The sequence below is a fragment of the Engystomops pustulosus genome, chromosome 4, assembly GCF_040894005.1.
Source record: "Engystomops pustulosus chromosome 4, aEngPut4.maternal, whole genome shotgun sequence".
Classification (NCBI taxonomy): Eukaryota; Metazoa; Chordata; class Amphibia; order Anura; family Leptodactylidae; genus Engystomops; species Engystomops pustulosus.
This window is the reverse complement of record NC_092414.1, coordinates 161,461,952-161,476,798: the sequence shown is the minus strand read 5'-3', so window position 1 is coordinate 161,476,798 and position 14,847 is coordinate 161,461,952. Positions and strand designations below refer to the sequence as shown.

General features: G+C 37.7%; 1 long non-coding RNA gene across 1 annotated transcript in view; it reads left to right on the top strand.

Annotated features, from left to right (window-relative positions):
* LOC140125679 (uncharacterized) overlaps positions 1 to 10,245 on the top strand; it is a 30,414-nt gene extending 20,169 nt beyond the window's left edge. The window contains exons 2-3 of the long non-coding RNA XR_011854688.1: positions 7,795 to 7,943; positions 10,115 to 10,245. This is a non-coding gene — a long non-coding RNA (uncharacterized lncRNA). The remainder of the gene's footprint in view (positions 1 to 7,794; positions 7,944 to 10,114) is intronic.
* The last annotated feature ends 4,602 nt before the right edge of the window (positions 10,246 to 14,847 follow it).

Here is a 14,847-nt window from a genome sequence, read left to right as displayed (position 1 = left end):
GAGCTGACAAGAGACCTAGGTTCAAGGAGCTTATCTATACCAATGAGGTAATGATCAGCAAAACTGTTCAATAAGTGGCAATTTTATTTATCAAAGATAAGATTGATGGGATTTAAGGGAAAGAGCCTATTACCTAATTTGCCTGTGATAAAAATAGCTATCTTTATGCTGGGCTAAATTGGCGTACTTTTAATTCACAATCTATCTGTTATAGAGTGTAACAGATAGCTAAAACCTAATTTGGAAAAGACCTAAAGGACCCTTACATGCTCTTTAACCTCTTTAAATAGGTTCTTCAGTGACAACAAGTTAGTCCCTATGCTGTGGATAGTGGCTGACTTGGTGATCAGTGGGGGTCTCTGTGATGGACTAGTCATGAAAACAAGGGTTCCGTTAAACCCCTGTTGTACTCCAGATGAACAGAGCAGTCAGTCATGCATGTGCCTTCTGCTCTTTTCATCTCTAAGGTGCTGATGGAGATCACAGTGCTCCATACTTGGCCGTTTCCGTCAATGCCATAGAGATGAATACAGAAGCTGGCGCATGCACGTTCATCTCGGGTACAATGGACACCCAGTTCTCATGATCCCATCACTGAGACCCCCACAATCAGCAATATACAAGTGATGGCAAACCTTTTAGAGACCGAGTGCCCAAACTACAACCAAAATCCACTTATTTACCATGAAGTGCCAACGTGGCATTTTAAGCAGTAACTTACTGTTACCTGTTCTTCCACTTCTTTCAATTGTATCAGCCGCCTGAGGCCAACAATACAGTTGAAAGAAGGTGGGCAAATTCAGACTATCATTGTAGCTTCTCTTCCGGCTCTCTGTACAGGAAGAATGGTGGGTCCAGTAGTAGGATCTACAAAGATAATGCACTTTTTTCAACACCTTCTCACTTTTCAAGCAATTCCAAAAAGTCAATGAAGTGTCAATGTAAAATAACGCTGAGAGCAGCATCTCTTAAGCTGCCTAGGACTGCAGGAAGACTTGATATATTTGGTCCTGTTTGGTGAATTCTGTCCTGGGGTGATGGCCTGGGTGAAGGAGGCCAAATATAACACGATTATCATAGTCAAGGTGCCTAGAGCTATATGTAAGTGCCCCAGGTTTATCATGGTTGATTTTGATGGTAGATTTCCTTTAAATTCTAATACACTGAAAAAAAAGAAGAAAGACAAGGACTCATGGGACAACCTTTGTTATTTAATAGTTCACAGAAAAAAAGTGTTGATAAAGAGTGAATGCTCTCAACCAGTATTATACTCAGTGCATAACTACTATGTAGGAATCTGATAATGTGTACTTGGCTGCTGCTGGCTTTCTATCTTTCAATCTCTATAACAAATCGTATATGGTCTAACTATAGAAAAATGTCTTTCTTTTCTGCTGCGCTGTCTCACTCGAAGATCTGAAAATACAGTAGATTTATTTTGAATATACAGACAACGTGTTTCTGTGGTGAACACAACACAATGCTCATAGCTTGTTAATATGCAACATGGATCCTCAAAAATCTTCCAAAAAAAGTATGAATATGACATGAACCAACTGAAGGTAAGTAGGCTTCACAACTTTTACTTTTTACTTTCACAGTTACACGTCAACGGACACCTAGCTAGCGTTCAGACACCTAGCTAGCGTTCAGACATCTAGCTTACGTTCAGACATCTAGCTTACTTTCAGACATCTAGTTGGTGTTCAGATATCAAGCTAACATTCAGACATTTAGCTAATGTTCAGACATCTAGCTAGCTTTCAGACACCTAGCTAACACTCAGAAATCTAGCTAGTGTTCAGACGCCTAGCTAACGTTGAGACATCTAGCTAACGTTGAGACATCTAGCTAACGTTGAGACATCTAGCTAACGTTGAGACATCTAGCTAACGTTCAGACATCAAACTAACGTTCAGACATCTAGCTAACGTTCAGACGCCTAGCTAGCTTTCAGATGCCTAGCTAGCTTTCAGACGCCTAGCTAACCTTCAGACATTCAGCGTTCAGACATCTAGCTAAGGTTCAGACATCTAGTTAGTGTTCAGACATCAAGCTAACATTTAGACGCCTAGATAGCTTTCAGACATCTAGCTAACATTCAGACATCTAGCTAAGGTTCAGACATCTATCTAACGTTTAGACGCCTAGCTAGCTTTCAGACATCTAGCTAGCGTTCAGACATCTATCTAGTGTTCAGACATCTAGCTAACACTCAGACATCTAGCTTAAGTTCAGACATCTAGTTAGTGTTCAGACATCTAGCTAGCTTTCAGACACCTAGCTAACACTCAGACATCTAGCTAAGGTTCAGACATCTAGCTAACATTCACATATCTAGCTAGCATTTTCACACCTAGCTAACATTCGATATCTCAGTGTGCAGAATAGATGGACTGGCTCTGATGTACTTTGGAATGGTGACATTATTGCTGTCCATTGATGTGTAACTGTGAAAGTAAAAAGTAAAAGTTTTGAAGCATACTTACCTGCACTTGGTTCATTCCATATTAATACTCTATACTGCATCCCAAGGCATGTGAGAAAAGTCCTGGTTAATATGAGTGAGGTTTAGAGGTAACTGGGGGGAGTTCCACTTTAGATGCCCCTAATATCTGTTATATAGTACCTAGAAATATGCTTATGTGATCATATTAAAGATAGGAATCTCATTGCAGCATTTCCAACAATAGCCCACATTTATTAAAGTGTTTGCACCAGTTTTCTGTCTTTGCATTAGAAAGAAGGTATAAACTGCTTTCACGTGTATTTATAAAGTGTCCGCGCAAGTATTGTGTTGCGGCTGCACTGTGTCCGATAAGACAGAAAAACTGTGCAGTAAAAGGGGCTGTTACTGTTTAGTCGGACCATGTGCCACAATTCTGTCCGACATGCACCACATTTCTGCAGCATGAACAAAGTGCACAAAAAAATGGTGCACACTTCCAGAGCAGTGCAGGGAACGTTAGATTCATGCAGAACATGCACCACAATTCATGAATCTGGCGCACCCTGCACTCTTCACAGGCACATAGTACAAACTGTTTTTGATAAATGTGGACCAATATGTTTAACTGTCTGGATCTCCGGTTTTGTAGCTCACTGAACCACTCCCCTTGCAGCCTTTAAACTTGGCTCCTCTCAAGAAAAATATGACTTTATCTCTGAGGAGGATAGTGGTTTAATGGGGTAAAATCCGGTGACAGGTTCCCTTAACTAATCTGACACTTTACCCTTTACACAAAATCTTTAAGGAGTTGTCATTCTCTGTTGACCAGTACATGGGGACTCCATGAAGCTCTATCAGACTCCATTTGATCAGCTGTTCTTGAGATAATGGCAATCCATGAGGTTGTACCTTATTATTCTTTTTCCTTATAATAAAGTATATGATTGTACCGTGAAGACATCACAGACAATTCAAACAATTCATTGCCGTTGTCTTCTATTTTTTTTATTCTTTCATGCAGAGTTTTAACAAGAATGACTTCTGATCACAGCCTGAGATGTACCGCATACAAGTTCCTTTTCACAGCAAGTTCATTTGTAGCTCAACATAGTGTGGCATCTGCTGGGGAATAATTTGGTGTCATTCTTAGTCACCTGACAAGAATACATCTACAATTTAGATTCATGAAGCTATTCTCATTCCTCACTGCAGAGTAATATTTGAAGTCTGCATGATGTATTTGTGAATTTAGACGATACAGGAGGAGATGTGTGGCTACAGGAAGATATAGAGATCAGCTTAGCGAGTTAATGTCATATTTCTACATAAATGTCAAACTCATTACTGAACAAAAGACTGTGTGTTCTGTTCAAATCAAGACAGATTTTTATGAGGCATCTAAAAGTAATTAATAATCTACTGCATCATACAAGGAAGTCTGCGTACAAAATCACACAATTTGTGAAATAACAGTTTACATTGCAAGTGAGTGGTACTGTCATAGAAAAATTACTACAGATTGAAAAACAATGACATTGCCACAAGGTGCAATTCTAAACTGTGAAATCCCTGTGTAACAAAGGACTGCATGCATGATTGAGGGAGCCCTTACCATGGCTGATGTCCATCAACAACTATCTTATCCAACATGGTACGCCAGTGTATGTTGTTCTTCTGTACCCCCCCCCCCCCCCTGTGCATCAGATAAACCTGGAGGCTGTGGCATCCTGTTGTATCTGGCAGGCACCTGTGCCCATGAGCAATTCTATGCCAAGCCCTGCATGTCCCCAAGCCTCTTCCCACTTATCCAAACCCCCTTGCTGTGGAGGTGGTGTACATGGGGAAACAATCACAGTTCGTGGTGTTATGCCCCCCCCCCCCCCCCCCAAGTGTCAAAACATGCTTACACTGCCAGTTGTAGATGGGATGAAATGTCTAAGTCCACAACCTCCAAGGGATCCTAATGACTTTAGATATGACAAATATAATAACTATCTATGGACTATGGCTTATGCCATATTCATTTGCTCAGAGCCGTCCTTTTCCATGGGTGCATGTGCCATGATGTTGTACATCTTCATAAGTATACTTAGAAAGCTTCAAGCACTTCAAGAAGGGCCTAGATGCCTTTTTAGATCAATATAACATTGATGGTTATTTTATAGTATAGAATTGTTTCCCTTACACCCCTTCCTCAGTTGAGACATACGGTATGTCTTTTTTCAATCGTATTAACTATGTAAAAAGAGTTATGTTACATTGTAAACACTGGAAAATGTGTCTGTTTACTCTCAAAAACAGCATCACAGATGTCCATTTTGCATTTCAACACAATTTGATTTACTGAAGCTGAGTTGCAATAGTATATAATACCTATGGACCTGGTCAACACTCAAGAACATTTCTATGTTTTTTCTACTACTGGGTATGAATCAATACCACTAAAGAAACTTAGTTCTAATGTTTATTTTTTAATTGTATTTATTATATTTTACAACTTTTATTTTATTTGGTGAATTCCACTACAACTAGAACATCTGAAGTCCAATATACAGGCAGTCCCCAGGTTACATACAGGACCGACTCTGCAGGTTTGATCTTCAGTTTAATTTGTGTAATTAAGTCGGACCAGGTCTATTTTGTAAATGGAATTACAGACAATATTTTTGTCCCTGTGACGATTGGATTTTGAAAATGTTCAGTTGTCATGGGAACAAGGATTAATAATAAAGCTTCATTGCTGAGACCTTTTGATAACTCTTACAATTGATGTAGAAGCTAAAGTTCAGCAAATTACTGGCATCCAGAGAACTTCATCAGGGATCAAGGTGGGTAGAACGTTCTGTCTGTAACTAGGAGTCTTCTGTAAGTCAGGTGTGGTTAAGATGAGCCCTGCCTGTATCCTAGAATGAATATATAATAGCAATTTCCAATAAACTATTCTATTCTAAAATACAAGTTGTATACTATTATATTGTTCTGAATAATGGTCCCTAGATACATATTGCTTTTACTTATGTAAAATTATTAGCATAGTATATTAATAGTACCAAAATACAGTATCATAATAGATGAGGGTGAATACATATTTATTCATATGAAAGCTACAAAGAAATACCTATAAGTTGGATGCCAATTGGCTGACCGGAAATAAATTCTTCATTCCAAATACAGGCAGAATTCCATCGGTTTGCTCTTAAGTTGAATTTGTATGTAAGTCGAAACTGTATATTTTATAATTGTAGTTCCAGACAAAACATTTTTTTTGCCCAGGGACAATTGGAGTATCAAATTTTTTTGCTGCAATGGGACCAAGGATTATTAATGAAGCTTCATTACAGACACCTTACAGCTGATCATTGCAGCCTGGGACTATAGTAAAGCATCCAGAGATCTTCACCAGAGGTCACAGTGGGCCGAGGGGCCCGTCTTTAACTAGGGGTCGTCTGTAAGTCAGGTGTACGCAAGTAGGGGACCACCTGTACAGCAATCAGAAAAAGCTTTGAGATCAATGTACATCCTAGGAAATTTAGTTATCATAATTTGTGATATTTTTGCTTTAAAAAAAAGACACAGAGCCTTAAGGCTTATTATCTCCTGTAAAGAAGGAAATGTAGATGAGCTCCACTTTCTGACCATGGTTGTTTATGTGATAGATAATTGATGACATGAGATTTTATCAATACCCCTTCACAGTAGCAATAGTTCCCTGTTTAAAACTACCTAGACTGGGTTTTCAAAATCTCCCCATGATGTATAATGTCTACAACTATAGAAAGTTAGCATACAGGACAAATTTATCTTCATAAGGGGGGTCCGACAGCTGAGATATCTTTTGATTTGCAAAATTGGAGACTGCAGGTTGCCCCACATGATTCATTCTGGCTAGGTTTTCAGGCCAAGTCGGGAATGTTGTAGAAGAAAGCAGAAAGGAGATGTGTCCTACACACTTTTAAATTCCTGGGATTTTTGAAATCTGGGACCAATAGTTTGGAGATGTTTATGAGTCTTGCAGTCCCCCATTTTTTGATTCTTGGCAGTCGGACTACCAACCATCATACATTTGTGCTCTATCTTTTGTCAATATTTTTGTTTGAATTGTGTATTGCATAGTAATAATACAGTTATTATTATTATTATTATTATTGTTATGTGCACAAGTTCAACTTGATATAACCTCTTTAAGAGAAACCAATAAAACAATGTCAGGGCATGGGGTAGTGGACCACCGTTGGAGATGGTAATAGCCGAAACCTGGGACTGGAATTTAAGTAGCACCTGGTCTTCACCAGAGCCCACCGCAAAGCGGGATGGTCTTGCTGCAGCAGGGTGCCACCAGGTTGTGGCAGCCAAGGTTGAGGTACAGGCAGGTCAGGCACTCTCATGGTCAGGAGCAGGCAGAAGTTCAGGGCTTACCTACTATACTTCCCTATAATTATTGCAGTAACATCTGTAACGTGATCCTAATTGGTCTAATTGGTACCTACCTGCAAAGTATTTTTTACTACGGCTCTTAAAGAATGCTGATATTTTTTATATTATTCTCTTTAAGTTGCATTATAATCATTTTTAATTACATGTTTTTATTAAATGTTTTAAATTAAGAATTTACAAATTACTTATAATTATAGACCCGTGTCTCTAATTATTCTCCCCATCCAGCTATGTTATCAATTATATGTGATATAATTACATTACAGTGGGTTAATAATTATTGTTAATATATACATTTTAATGGTTTCTATTAATTTAAATATCCTTATGGTACAAAGTTTATTTTCAGGAAGATATAATTTAAAAAGAAAACATTTCCTGTTATTCTGCATTGGTCTCAAAAATATATTTAGGTTACCACACTGGGGCAGATTAATAAATAATAAAAAATGTTCCTTTTATGGCCCAATAAAACAACTTTGAAGTGACATTCAAATTAGCTATATAAAGTCACAGAGGTGGAGAGCTCAGTCCTGAAGTCAAGCTCTCCTCACCTCTGATTGTCCCCCACTTCTAGAAAACAGGTCTACTGACATTCCTATACCCAAAGATATGTATCGCATCGTAGGGACCATATTGAGCTAGAAAGTCTTTTTGAATTTATATAACTAATTTACATGTCACTTGTATATAAATAATTTTTAGTGGGTAAAATATATATTTATATGGAGGGGTACTATATAATAATGTATTCATAGAATATAATATATATTGAGGTGGTCCCTTATTTTGTGTATTTAGGTGGCAGCATGTTCAGTTGTATGGAGTGTTATTTAGCAGTATGATGTGGGACATAGTAGTTATCCAGGGGATACTATACTATGATAACTGTGATATTTTTATTGGACCAGTGTAAAGATGTGTGCCACGGAGCTGACCAGCTTGCAAATCCTGCATAGCTGATGGAGAATTGTTACCTGTGAGGAGCCCACATGGATATGGACTATGATGGACCAGGCCAACACATAGGGAGAAGAAGCAACTGTGACTGATTCAATCCGTAAGTGCACCAGTTTCTAATTTTTTTTTTTGGTGTACTGAGCTTAAAGGTCTCTCCCTCAAAGAACACCATCAAAACTATTAAAATGGGTAAAGGTAAAGAAGGAGCATAGTTAAGGGTGAAAATAAAACTTCACATTCAGTTTAAAGGGCGACATTTCTGTAATAAACGTGGAGCAATTCTGCACCGGAACACCCCTTTATGTGCAGAATATTGTGGCAGTCTCAAACACTACATAAATACATATACAAGCAGTTGGCACATTCTTTTCAGTGCACAATACAACAGAAAACTGGCAGAGCCAGTTTGATAAATGTGATCCAATTGTGTCGGCTTGTACATGTTACCTAACTGATAGGACACCACAGCCAGTAGTCCTGCAATAATACAAACAGTGTTCTGACTGTATTCTAATCAGCAGTCACACACTAAGGCTTTAATATCATCAGTGTAAGGAGGATCCTTTGCTAGGGAAGCTCATTAGGATCCCATTTACAATGGGCTTGTAGACTGTACTCAGGGGTACATACTATAAAGGGGACATACCCCTGATTGCTACCAATAGCACCATAATGTGGGACACACAGGGAATTTGAGTAACAAGTGCTTACACAACTAAATTTACACATTACCATTTCATGGGCGCTGATTATCACCTAAATTTGTGTTTTTTAATTTTTTAAAATAAATGTGAAGTTTTATTTTCAGCCTTAACTATACTCCTTCTTTACCTTTACCCATTTTAATAGTTTTGAGGGTGTTCCTTGAGGCAATAAATGATAGGTTATTGAAGAAATACTCTGCCCATACCCACGTGAGTCAACCAGTATGATCAAACATTGGGAATGTTGTATAAAAGATAATTAAGATTGGTTTTCAGATGAAGGATGCTTGAATCCAGCCAATAACCTACCTAGAAAAAGGCAGCGCTGAAACCCCATGGTGGATTTACAAAATACTAATGAAATAATAAAAATTTACATTTTTTAAGTTCAAAACCTTATCCTTATGCTCGTATGTTTAATGCTTGCCATACATTCAACCTGCTGTCACTCAATATGTGACGAATAGGAAAGTAAGGTGTCTTATGGAAGTGAGCTCATAGATTGTTCCATTAAAATTTGCCCATACAGAAATCCAAACTTAAACCTTTTTTACATAAAATGCCCATGTGCCTTAAAAAATCCTCAATGTTCATTAAGTGATTCAGCATTCCTGCCACTTACTTTAGTGCAATCTGCAATCTCAGTGATTCTTTGTTAACATTTGTGAGCACTGATAAATAGGAGAGGCTGTAGCAGGAGAGTTATGACTCAACCTGCCTCCCCCTTCCCTCTTCCTTTGTCTGTCAGTGTGGATGGACTGTGAGAGAGCAGGGCACAGTGGGGGATGCCATGAGGATGGGCTGGAGCAGTGAGAGAGAGAGAAAGTTGTATATATTCAAAGGGCGGCATAATGAGAACATAAAGGCTGAAGCTCTCAAAGGAGGCACAGCTACAAGTACATATACATGCAGAAAAATGTCTAAAGGAAGAGATTTATTGAAAAGTGGCCAACCCCTTTAAATGGAATTTAAAACCAGGAGTTATGGAGATGGAATATGGCATTGTAACTGTCTTAAATATTTGCACACATAAGTATTCTTTAAATATATGTATCTAAAAGAAGACAAATAAATCCAATTAGATAATCACATAGAAATCATATCAAACAATGTTATATAATTAACTACATGAAGAAAACAACTAAAACTGTATATTTTATGTGAATTTATTGACTTTGAGCCTTTTAGAATATTTTAGAGCAAATTACAATTTCATTCTTCTGTTATTATGGTTAAAGTGATCATTGTGATAAATTATTTAAACACTTTGAACATATCCCACTGTGATATTAAGAAAGAAAATTACAATGTTGAGGAATAAGAATATCTTTGGGAATCATGTAATGGTAAGATTTTTAACACTGATTCTTATGTGCACAATAATACTATTGGGGAAGTTTCATAGGCTTAGCAGAAGTGTCAGACTCCCTTTAAGGGATCCAAAAAGTTAGTGATAATAGAGGTAGTGAAAGGTTTTCTTTTTAAGTATATGTGATTTGAATCAGAAAACGTCTTTGAATTATATAAAAATATGCATTCTTAAATTTCATTTTCATGTTCATTTCAGCCTGTTTTGCTTGAGATACCAAAGACGACGGCATTACACAGTGGGATAGAATTGGAAAATAAAGATGAATTGCTCTAAGAATCTTTGCTCTTAAGTGCCAGCAAACCAAAGATTACAGCACAGGAGCCCAGCGTGGTTTAATTACCAGACGCGCCACTTACTTCCCCGTCAGTTACTACTTGGATTCACCTGTTCATCAAGAACCTGCCAATATAGAAAAGAGCAGAATTGTAAAAAAAAAAAAAGTCTAAAATATTTTCAAGCTATGGTTTCAAAATAACTTGTAATTCTTATAACTTTTGAAGGATAATAAATCAACTTTAATTTTTTTCTTTATATACTTATCAGACATATGGGCTCAAACTTTTTTTATTGTGGAGTAAGGCTACATTCACACGATGTATGCCCGCCGTACCGTAGTACGGCGGGCATACATCGGCGCTGCGGAGAGGAGCAGGGGATGAGCGCTGCCCACCCCCGCCCCTCTCCATAGGAAGATACAGCGCACGGCGCCGTATCACAGGAAAAGATAGGACATGTCCTATCTTTTCCCGGGCTACGGAGCGGTACGGTGCCGCACGTGTGCTGCACCATACCGCTCCCGTACAGGGCCCTGAGCCCATAGAAGTGTATGGGGGACGTATATCGGCCGTACATACGTCGGCCGTATATACGTCCCCCATACATGTGTGTGAATGTAGCCTAACAAGACTTCAGATCACAACGCGTTTCGGGGAAAAGAACCCCTTTCTCAAGTGAAAAAGACTTCTGTATCAATTCCTTACAATTTTCTAGATCTCTGCTTGCTGTCTTTCTATGGGCTGTAGAAAGACAGCAAGCGAGATCTAGAAAGGAGAGATCAAATAAATGCAGATTTTATATTTAGAAATTATAAACACCGAAAACATAAGGAAAAAAAACTAATCTTGGGAGTGAAAGTATCCATTTAAAAAAAAATTATTTAAAATTTGATGCGAACATGAAGCAGACAAAGCATTGGAGAATGGGATGACACTGCACATCAGTACCGCAGCCACTGAAAACTGGAGAATGTTTTAAATCCTGCAGAAGCTGGTCCACAAATGGTTCTTTGACACTCTGTATAAATATATTGCCAGCATGGCACTGATAGCACAAAGTCACACAATACTAACAGACCATTTATTGTGATTGTAGCCTTTGGATTTATAACCTCGAGTATATTTTTATTGACTGGATATACAATGGGAATGGCACCGAATGAATATAACCACTGTCAAATGATGTTTTATTAACATGCTGTTATTATAGTAGTACCAAGGCTATGACTACACATTGTGCTTTTCAACTACACCCTGAATTTTGTGTAGTAATATGCATTTTATTATAATAAGACATAATAAGCCCTGGTGCGGCCTCTCTTATTTAGCAGCTGACAAAATACAACAATGACTAAAAGAATGTAAAGTACAGGATACAATGCGCACATTTATTAAGCCATTTAAGAATGAAAAAAACACCTCGCACCTTCTCTATGAAAGGTTTTAGAAACTTTTGCGACTACTATGAAAAAGTCCCCTGACAAAAGAAAAAGAAATGGGCCAAAATCTGGCATAAACTATGCCCATAAGCTAAGAGGAGGAAAGTCACAAACTAAACCACATTTAATAATCAGCATCAGCCCCTTTAATACATCTGATGTAGTTCAAGATTTTGTACTGTTTGACCCTCAGCCCTTTTTCATGTTTGCGTTTCTTTTTTTTACTCCCTTCATTCCAAAAGCAATAACTTTTTTCATTTTTATGTTTACATGTGTGAGATGTGTGAGGGCTTGTTATCTTCAGGACAAAATTTTCTTTTTAGTGGTGCCATTTAAAATTCCATGCAATGTACTGAAAAGCTGGAAAAAGTGCAGTGAAATTGACAAAAAAAAACCCCACATTTATGGCGTTTCTTTGTGGGCTCTGTTTTTACAGGTTTTATTCTGCGCTCCACTTTTTCTTTATACTTTGGGTGGCTACGATCACAGGGATACCATATGTATATAGGTTTTATTAGGTTTTAATAGATTTTAAACATTTTTAATCTTTTGTACATAAAAAAAAAATTCTATTTTGTTAGCAAAATCATAGAGTCGGTAATCAAATATTCCTTTGTATTATCCCCAGAATTGGCTCTCTTAAACATTATGTCAAGAGATTTAATGAAAAAAATTAAGGAATATTGATGGGTGATCAACAAAATTTTGACAGTGGGTAGAGCTATACTTGGAAAATGGAAGGATGAAATTACCCCAAATATTGATGAAGTGTTAGCATGAGTTAACCACACATGCAAAATATAACAATGTCTCTGGGAACAAAACATTATAAAGGCCAAAAATCTAGATGATCTAGAGCCAGGTTATGAAAAGATTATCACTCAATTATTTAAATTGAATTTACTTTGTGGCAAAAGATAATTCCTTAATTCTTATTTTTTCTTTTTCTTTATCCTCTACCTCTCTTTGGTTGTATTAAATATAGAAGGTATAACATACAACACACTACAATTGGAATGCAATTGTTGTTCCTCCTTTTGTGCTGGAATTTTGTATTTTGTTATTATGTATATAAAATTAATAAATTAAAAAAAAAAATATTTGCCATTTTGCCAAATTCTGAGGCCAATAACTTTGTCACCCTTTGGTGTATGGACCTATGTAAGGTGTTATTTTTTTCGGTATGTGCTGGTGTTTTAATTTATATCAATTTGGTACCTATATGACTGTTTGATCACTTTTTATTGAAATATTCCTGGATGGAAAAAAGGGGGAAAAGTGGCCATTTGGAGATTTGGGCGCTATTTTCCATTACGTTGTTCACAGACGGGAATAATCTTTTTTATATTTTGATAGAACGGGTACTTTGGGACGTGGCAATACCTATCATGTTTATAATTTTTACTGTTTATTTCTATTTATATGCAAGCTAGGGAAAGGGGGTCGATTTTAACTTTTCCTTTTTTAAAAAAAAAATGAAATATATTTTTTAATTAAAAAAAATGTTTTTACCATTATTTCAGACCCTCCAGGGTTCTTTAACCCTGCAGGGTCTGATTTACTGCTGATCCATGCCATCTGCTGACTATTAGAGATCATTATATATGGCAAACCTACAAGTCTCGAGTCTTAGGTCCAATGGGATGGTAAGTTAGGTGCCGAGGTCGGGTTCGATTGTGGCACTGAACAGGTTAACTGCTGCGATTGGTGCCAGCACCGACAGCAGCAGTAACAGGGGGGTGTCAGCTGTGTTATTCATACACCCCCCACAGCACCAGGACATTATAGTATAGCCTGGTGCGCGCAGGAGTTAACTTTGAGATACTTTTGATAAATCTTTCAACTTGTGAACAAAATATTTTCTTAAAGATTAGAACATCTTCCAGGAGTCTGCAACTTCTCTCTTCCAAACCTCAACACAGATTGTGACTTCCAGCTTGGGGCATTGTTGTTGTCTCAGGACTAAGAAATAGACACTGGACAACTCCTTTGTAATCCTCAAGGTAATCTACCATCAAAATCAAACATGATAAACACTTACTCATAGATCCAGGCACAGTGACTGTGGTAATATTCTAATATTTGCTATCCACAGCCTCCTTTATTATAAAATCAACTTTTAAGATTATGCTAATGAGCCCAAATGGCTCTGAGTTTTGTTACCAGAGCCCCTCTGTGCTATAGCTTCACAGGCTGATACACTGTCTCCCTCACTGCTCCCTCACCACTTCCCCCTCCCTCTGCCTGCTGTAATCTTACTGCTGCAGAGGAAGTTTCAGCAAGCCATGGGAGAGGGAAGTGCTCCTGCACACTATACAGCTACAGCATGGATGGACCCCTCCCCCCCCCCTGGTTTCCCTTAAGAAGAGAATGGTACATTCCCGGAAAACATAGTCCACTGAATAAAGCAATTGATGGTCACTTCTGCAGAATTAACATTGAATCGGTCTTAGCGAATATGTTTGCTTGAATATATTTGCAGTTGTAGAGTATTATCGTTACATAATAACTGTCCTCAAACTTCCAACAGAAGAAAATCCAGTTTATAGCTTACTTGGAGTACCTAGGAAATGTAAAGTAAAATACAGACCACGAATAGCCAAAGTATCCTCCTTGTCCTGAGAACAGATCATGTGCAGACAGAGCCATAAGTAACTCGCTAAGTGATTGAACATCTTGGCGGAGAGCCACTTTCTGCCAGAGTTTCCGAGCCCTCTTGTAATGAAATATCTATCTTCCTGCTGTAAGCTTCATTATTTCACCACCAGAACCAAGGCCAATAAGACAGCGCAAATAACCTGTCATAGATAAAAGGTTGGTTCAACATTAAAGATTCCACCAAAAGTTGTATATTTGGTTTGGAAAGCCGTTAATATGCATTTCCCACTGTTAAACTATATTAGCAAAGTACAGGAAGGTATACTCCACACAGTGCTCAGTGGTTGTAAAGGTGCATTGCTATGTGGCACTTTTACAAAAGCAGTAAAGCTGCAAAATACTTTGAATACACACTGGGTCAGTGTGTAAAAGTTAGACGAACATTTATCAAAGTATCTGATGTATGAGGTATGTGAAACCACAATTCTTAAATATACTCAGAATGGCAAAAGAACACATTCTCCAATTCCATATTATTAACAAAAAGCCAGCATTTCCTACATGTAATCCTTAGCTGTCTCTATCAGTCCTGATATTGTGCCATTTAGTTGTCCTT